A 9,421-nucleotide genomic window follows, 5' to 3' on the forward strand; every position below is an offset into this window, starting at 1 on the left:
ATGTTGCTTTGTTAACTGGCCCTCATGTGCATATCCAAAAACTGGTACCAATGTGCACATATCCATATCATATCGTAAACGTGGACTTTATTTCCTCTTTATATCCCTTTGTTCAATCACTTATGGATATGAATAAAACATGAACGTTGAGGGATAATGGGACTTACTTCGATTTTCATGGCCCAAGAGGTCTTCCTTATCACCCAACATATATGAATGCCCATAAACCCTAAACCCTAAACCCTGAAACCTGGCACCATAACTCTAAAATCTAAACAATACACCCTAAACCCTTAACCGTAACCCCTAAATCGTCAAACCTAGAACCAACACCCTCCAAAGGTTTACCCTATATAAGAAATGTCAACTACAAATAAAAACCAAAAACAAATGTAGTATAAACCCTAACCCCTAACCCCTAAACCCTAAACCCTAACCCCTAAACCCTAAACCCTACCCCATGAACCCTAAACCCTAAACCCTAAACTCTAAACCCTAAACCCTAACCCCTAAACCTAAACCTTAACCACTAAACCCTAACCCCTAAACCCTAAACCCTAACCCCTAAACCTTAACCCTACCCCATGAACCCTTAACACTAAACCCTAAAACATGACATAACAAACTAAACCTTTGATCACCAAATGTTAGATTTATGGGTAAGTGTTAATACGTATATACTACCAAAGTATATATTGAACCCCAAACCTTTTAAGACCAAACATTGCATTCGTGAAGCGCTGGCGAAACTAAAAGTTTGCCAAAAAAAAATGTACAGTTTGTAAAGTGTGGATATTCTGGCACAAGGAGTTTAAAAGATAACCCTAATACCCTTACAGTTTGTAACGTGTGGATATTCTGGCATAATGTTTTTAGGTAGTAAACTCAAAGACCTATGATCTAATGAAATACAATCCACATATTTCGTATCCACATGCACCTATCACATGGATGTCAACTACTTAACATATATCCACGTGGACAGACATTTTTGGATATCCTTACTCCTTACCTACAGTTACCCCTTACCTACAGTTACCCCTTTGTTAACTGGCCCTCATGTGCATATCCAAAAAATGGTATCAATGTGCATGTATCCATAACATATCGTAAACATGGATACCCAGAGATGATTACACTACGACATAGAGTGACGTCAACATTTGTAGTCTGCAAAATCCCCCAAATTATAAGTCTGGAACAAACTTGAATACACTTCGATATAGATTCATGGTAACAGTTTTCTGGATAGGAACCTTCACGTAAACCAGAAACCCAAAACCTTCATGTAAAACATAATTTTAATTTCAGTTTAAAAAGGAGTAACCCGATACAAACAAAAAAATCCGAGACGTTACATCTCAGGAATGCTACTTAGGAGTCTTCGCTACTGCACAACGGGAACATCTTGGACGACCCACTCTACCCTTCGTCTTCGGTGGTGATAATTTATGGACCACCATTTCTGAACTTACATCACTAGCTCCCCCATCTACATATGAGAGAGACCAGTTTTGCGCACTAAAACAAGCACAAACAAAATCTCCATAAACAAGTCCCTTATTATTATTCGCCCAGATTGCGTACGGATTGTCGTTTTCAAGGCATTTGGAGAAGAAGCAATAGTATTTCGAGTGTTGGTTCGCCCACCACACGAGATCTTCGGACTTGTCGAGTCGCACGGTTGCAAGACATTCCTTGGAGTAAACCGCGTTCAAACCTTGTTTGCCATCAATTAACAAGTTCTTCAACGCGTCCACAGCTTCTTCACCCAAAAAAGTAGCAACTTTGGCAGCCATCTCGGGTGGCATGTGAAACTCGGTTTTCGAAGCGACCTGAACATAATTAATGTGTGGTATATTAAAGTTAATCACTTAGATGAATTTTATTTGCCAAGAACTAAAACGAATCTTACTATTACAGCTTATTCATAACGTTGAGTATTAGCCATCAGCAGCAACACATAATTTGCCTTCCAATCCGTTTATGTGGCGTGCCGAGGTTCATAAGCAATATATACGGTGACAACTTTAGGTAGGTGAGCTTTTAAAGATGTGTTAACCAACTGAATTTAATTTGGCCACCACTTTGAACAATACTTAGTTACATACAATATCCTGTCCATGTGGATAGGAACCTTTGTGCTTATAATGTTTCAAATAGTCATTGTGACTCCTATATTTAAATCCATGTGGTTACTACCATGTGGATAGCTAATTCCAAGTACTGTCGTTTTCCGTGAAACCCTCCTTTTAGTAGGCTAGCTTTTTAAGATTTGTCAGAACTTTAATCGTTTTGACAGTACTGTCGTGTTAAGAGCACTGTCGTGATGTGACATTTCTGGGGCTACAACCGTAGGACCACTGTCGTCTTTGTTAGTTAGGTGACCTTTTAAAGATGTGTAAACCAACTGCATTAATTTTGCTCCGACTATTAACTTTGCAACAGAAATTCGAACAATACTTATATGACCACAATACATTGTCCATGTGGATTACAATTAGTTTGGAATATTTTAGACAATTTTTGCGACTTTCCATACGACGTAATTTTGAAGTTATTGGACATGGATTCAGCATTCTAAAAACAGTTTCCTTTTAACTTGTTGGGTTGAACATTATCTGGTATCCACATAGATTCCTAGGAATTAAGTTTACATGGTTGCGTCCACATGGTTTATGTATTGATGAAGGCCATTACATTTAGTCTTTAGGGCTACTTGGGAGTGATATCATAGTCTGTTCTATATAAACATAGTTTGTATCTGTTAGAAAATAGCTGAAAATTGTTCCGACGTACAAAATCGTCTGTCACAACTGCTGTCATGGTAAATGTGGACATGGTCGAATACTACCTAAAAGACATTTCCCTCGTCCTCACAGTGCTCGGACATGTATGAGTGACCGCGAACCAACGGAAGAACCTATCACCGAACCTATCGTTCTCTTGAATCATGAGGTTTGTTTTCTTGTTTTTAGACTTTTATTTAAGGGACACTCATACGTGTAGGAATCCAGATCCTTTATTTAATATAAATGGAAGATCTCATATTTTTACTTGTTCTCGCTCTTACAGATCCCAACACGTAGAGATCTACACTTCCCAGCACCAATCCTGGCAAAAATTGTGAGCTTGGTAGCTCAGGATGGCATCAAACATTTGAGGAACTGGCTTGTCGCAGGGTGTGCAGGTAGAATAGCAGTTCACTCGTTGGAAACACTATCATCGGTTAGGCTGGATCGCCATTCCAAATTCGTTAAGTGGTCAAGACCTGATTCTGTGTACTATGATTTTTTTGGGATGTGTTTATACGCTAAAAATCCTTATGCTTTGTATGTGAAAAGTTTATTCTTAGCTTTTCAATGCTGTGATTTGAAAGAGGCAATCGCATTGGTGAGTACCATTAAACATGTGTACCTAGTTGTTGAGTTGTTGTGGATAATGTTGAAGAGCTGCGAAGGGACTTTGGATATGGATTTTTACTGGAACTACAAGAAGAAGTCTCGATTTGGTGATGTTGATAGGCTGGCTGACTCTCTAATGTACCACATCCACACAATGCATCCAAAGCGATGGGGGACTTTTTCTAATACTTGGCACTTTGAAGATGTGCCAATGTGTCGTGTTGACCATGCGGAGCTGCAGGAATTCAGTGGAGAGAGGTGTATCGAGTGTATCTTCTACTTCCTATCTAGAGATATAATGCTTTTATCTTAGGATTGTAAGCAATATTGCTTTAAATTGTTGTCTGTATTTTCCATTCAAATCCTCTGAAACTACTGGCCTGTAAGATGTGCTATTTATGGTATCCACAATCTACAACTGGGTTGAATCCTAATTTGAGCATTCGAAACTTTAAAATTAGATATCAATCCACACATTTCTACATGATATCTAAACACACCTATCCACAATGTATCTCTACCCACTGGTACTCTGCCCTAGTTTGAAACGTAAAAGATGTATAAAACAGTAGTTCTAGCTAGTGCTATACAAATGTTTGTATCCACCAAAAAGAGAACATGCAGGTATATCCATTTTCAGATATCCACATGTCCTAGTACACAAACGCTTTACAATTTGAACATCGTTGCGAATCAAATAATAAAACTTTGTTGCAATTTTTTATTCCACATATTTAGATATCCACATGTTCTTGTCCTCTTACTTAAAATTGGTATGGATTGATATCTTTGGCAAAGGTTTGTATCCACATGTTCTTGTCCCGGTAAGTCTGTATTCTCTCTTTAACTTCAAACCATAAACTTTTCACATACAAAACAACATAACTACAGACCATGAGGATTCTATCTGGATATTGTAAACAACTAGGTAAAAAGTTATACCATATACAAATGCTTAAATGATAAAAAAGTAAAAATTTATTGCATAGTTTTGATAAATAATAAATCTAGACATGAGGTATCAACCGATGAAAAATAAAAATAAAAATCCATAATGTGGTATAAAACGGGAAATCCTACTTAAGATATCAACTTTCATAAAACGAGAAATCCTACTCTTCGTTGAAACAAACACCAACTTCAGACCAATCAATAGGAGCAGGAATCCCACACTGCTTAGCGTCATCCGCCGCAACTTCTCTCATCGCCTCTAACCTTTTGTGCTCTGCCTCGAAGTCCACAAGTTGTTGTCCCAAAATTTGATTCAGTTGGGAGAGTTGAGCGTCGATTAATTCGACTTGATACAGGAGGGCGGTAGACTCTTCCTTCTTCTTCATATGTTCTTTAATCATATGAAGAATTCCTTTGAAGCGATCAGCTGTCTCCACTTTAGCCGCGGCTTTCGTTTGACAAAAGGCTTCGCTCATGGCCTCTAATGCTTCCTCCTCCCAGTCGAAGTCAGCATCCCCTTCAGGTTGTTCCCTGGAACTCTCCCCGGCCATGGTAATTGGGCGTGGTGATTTGTCTTCCCACTCTGACATGCGTTTGTGACATTTTCTGGAACTCTCTCCCGCCATAGCTCGATTCTCCAAATGAAAACAATCGCAACAAATTATAGGTGCAATTATCGACGAAGTAGATGGAATTGAGTGAAAGGAGATAGAGAGGTTATTTATAGGTGCAATTATCGAAGAGAAGGGAACGTTTCAATGAATTTACAGAGAGCCAAACGACACAATGAATTAAAAGAAATTGGAATGATACCTATGAAATCGAAACGATACAATTCAATGAATTTGGAGATATCGAAACGATGCAATGAATTTTGAGAGATCGAGAAGATACCTCTCACGTTTATGTACACATAATGTCAACCATATGGATACTGATTTTCTAGCTGTTTTCACAAGCTGATAACTACTACTACTATCCACGAAATCGTCATCCACCCAACTACGACCATGTCGATATATTGTGTTTATCTTAAATAACCATACATCCTTACGTTTTATTCTTACGTTTTGTTCAATCGCTCAATAATCTAAACTTTATATTACTCTGAAATGTGTTCACACCTGGATACACTATACACTAATATGTTCGGGAATGTGCCTATACGTTCGGAAATTACCTATCCATATGTTATTACCCACACGGACATGATTTTGTGTGCAAGTAAGTATTGTGGTTTGAAAGACTTTCCCTAATATTATTTGACACGTATAAGAGATAGAAAACATTAGTTGTGGGTTGGTGTGTTGTAAATACATATGTTCCTAACCAATAAATAATGAACATGTGGATATCAAGATTTTTCGATATTGCATATCTTTTTGTAAGTTTGAAATCAAATTTAGTTGGTATCGATATCCATATGGATTACATTTTGTGGATAGAACTCACAATTTTACTTTCATTTCAACTACCCTAATATAATATTACTTTAAGTTCAACATCAAACAATAACAAACCAACCACGTGGATACTAACCTTTCAAATCGATTACAATTCAATAGAGTTCAACAAACAAAACCGTTCATCTCGACTACATTTCAGTAGCGTTGTTTCCAATAGTCGTTAAGTACTAAACAAACAAAAAAATAACCATATCCACAACAACAAGCGGTAATGGATACGTAGTTAATTTGTAGGAAGCAATGTAAGCAATAGTGCATGTCTTTTTGTAAGTTTGAAATCAAATATGGATGGTTAGATGAGGATAAGTTCAAATTAAGTTACAAACTTGATTCAGAAATACACCCTGGTTACCATAACTTAGGATAAATACTTTATATCTTTTGCTAGGTAAAAATAGATACACTCCATGCATCTCTCTCCGTTGTATTCACCAAGAGCGTCGTGTTGCCACATGCACTCTGGGAAATCTTCAAAACTCCAAGTCTTCTCGTATGTCCTTTTTCTTTGAGGTCCGATGATGTAGATGTGGTACATCAACGATTCAGCCATTTTCTCTACTTGAGCAAACCCGTACATCTTCCTAAAGTTCCAGTAGACATCCATATCTAGAGTGCCAGCGCAGATACTCAACATTATCCACAATAGTTCAGCCACTGGATACACAATCTTGACCGTCCCGACCAATTCGATTGCCTCTTCCAATTGAAGGCATTGAAACGCTAGGAACAAACTTCTCACATACAACGCATACGAATTCTTCTCGTTCAGGCACCTTCCAAAGAAATCATAGTAGATATGCGGAGGCCTTGACCATTTCACAAAATCGGGATCACGGTTCAACCTGACCGACGAAAGTGTCTCCAGAGACAAAGCAGTTTCCCTGCCCGCGCGACCAGCGAGTATCCAGTTTTTCAGCGCCATCGGACCATCTTGAGATACCAAACTCACTATTTTGGCAAGTATAGGGGCTGGGATTTGCAGATCTCTTTGCTGAGGTGCCTTTTAATGTATCCACAAGTATTACCCACCGCAAAATTTTAAAATATACCATATTGATTCGCAGATCTGGAACTATACATGTAAGAAAACTAACCTCTAAATTAAGATGCTCAATAGCATCGCGGATTGGCTCCTCTTCTCCTTCACAGTCACTCCTCCTTGTCAAAACACCCACAGGCCGAGTGTAATGTCTGGTCCTTCTCAAACGTGTACCAGCATCGACGATGTTGTATGTGGGAACCATGTTTCCCCTTGGGTTGTGCTCTGTTTCCTAAACCTTAGGTGCTCCTTATGAAGCTAACTTCTGTCTATTAACCATACGGAAATAAACTTCCCTACTCAGCTAATCCTCAACAAACCATCCACGTGGTCACTTAGTGGTAGAAAATATTAGACTGATCGGTATCCACGTGTTGAAGTATATTTATTATACTAGTTTATTGGATATTTGTATATACAACACAATGTCCACACAAAAACAAGCAGTAGTGGATACCTAGTTAATTTGTAAGTGGGAATGTGGATAAAACTCACAATATGTGGATGACGAGTACGTGGATACAACATAGTTGGTATCGATATCCATATGGATTACATTTTGTGGATAGAACTCACAATTTTCATTTCAGTTCAACTACCCTAATATGATATTACTTTCAGTTCAACATCAAACCATAAGAAACCAACCACGTGGATACTAACCTTTCAACTCGATTACATTTCAATAGAGTTCAACAAACAAAACCGTTCATCAAAACTACATTTCAATAGTGTTGTTTCCAATAGTCTTTAACTATTAAACCAACAAAAAATAACCATATCCACAAAAACAAGCAGTAGTGGATACCTAGTTAATTTGTAAGTGGCAATGTAAGCAATAGTGTTCCCAATTACATCCACAAAAACCAGCAAATCAGGACACACCCCAGTTGAATACTATCCGCTCCTAAACCGGTTACCTTCATGCCAAGAAACCCAAAATAAGTGTTCTCCGACTGTCTTTAGTCATCATTATGGCAACGGCTTCGAACAATTTGATCGATTGTGTCCCGTCATTTTGCACCTACCACAACGATTCACTTTAGTTTTCACGACCCCATTTTTCTGCAAACAACATAACACATCAGAATTAAACGGTTACGATCAATCTGTGTACCCTACCACGAAACATAACAAACGTCTACACACATTGTGTCCACTTACACGAAACTCTCCAACAGAAGGAATCCTACTCTCTTTTGGACGGCCAGCTGGTCGTCGAGCCTTAGGAGGGTATAAAACACGGTTCTTGATTTCAACAGGAATATCAGCGTCACTCACTTCAGGATTAATTATCCCTTCGTAAGTCCCTCTCCATGTTTCTGTCTTGTAACAGTCACCGACCAAAGTCCCATAAGGGATGCCTTGCGTATCAGCTGCTAACAATGCATGCCTGCATGGTATTTTCAGACTATCGTACTGCTTACAAGAACACTGCTTCATATCAAGCAAAACATGGTGCTTTCCGTTAAGCAAACCCACCACTTCATAACTCCAACTAAATATACTGCCAACTTTGCTACCACAAACACCAACCACATTCTTCTGCATCTGTTTATCAACCTCCGGCATAGTCAACCCTCTATGCTTCCCAGCTTTCTTCCGTCTCGCACTAAACCACCTACTTAACATCGCACGAATGTACTTCAGTAGTTCAACAATATGACAGCCTCTCCCCCTTCCTAACACATTGTTCAGAGACTCTGCAATGTTGGAGGTCATCATATTGTAACGGTTCCCTTGGAAATAAGCCCTACTCCAATGAGCTNACGATCAATCTGTGTACCCTACCACGAAACATAACAAACGTCTACACACATTGAGTCCACTTACACGAAACTCTCCAACAGAAGGAATCCTACTCTCTTTTGGACGGCCAGCTGGTCGTCGAGCCTTAGGAGGGTATAAAACACGGTTCTTGATTTCAACAAGAATAACAGCGTCACTCACTTCAAGATTAATTATCCCTTCGTAAGTCCCTCTCCATGTTTCTGTCTTGTAACAGTCACCGACCAAAGTCCCATAAGGGATGCCTTGCGTATCAGCTGCTAACAATGCATGCCTGCATGGTATTTTCAGACTATCGTACTGCTTACAAGAACACTGCTTCATATCAAGCAAAACATGGTGCTTTCCGTTAAGCAAACCCACCACTTCATAACTCCAACTAAATATACTGCCAACTTTGCTACCACAAACACCAACCACATTCTTCTGCATCTGTTTATCAACCTCCGGCATAGTCAACCCTCTATGCTTCCCAGCTTTCTTCCGTCTCGCACTAAACCACCTACTTAACATCGCACGAATGTACTTCAGTAGTTCAACAATATGACAGCCTCTCCCCCTTCCTAACACATTGTTCAGAGACTCTGCAATGTTGGAGGTCATCATATTGTAACGGTTCCCTTGGAAATAAGCCCTACTCCAATGAGCTGCTCCTATTTTATCCAGATAAGCGGCACAGTTGGCGTTTTTGGCCTTGATTTGTCTATAAATATCTTGGTAACCAGTTACCTTATAGGCAAACGCTGCATTCGTCACAAGTTTTGCAAGTCCTT

This window comes from Camelina sativa, chromosome 16 (assembly GCF_000633955.1).
Source record: "Camelina sativa cultivar DH55 chromosome 16, Cs, whole genome shotgun sequence".
Classification (NCBI taxonomy): domain Eukaryota; kingdom Viridiplantae; phylum Streptophyta; class Magnoliopsida; order Brassicales; family Brassicaceae; genus Camelina; species Camelina sativa.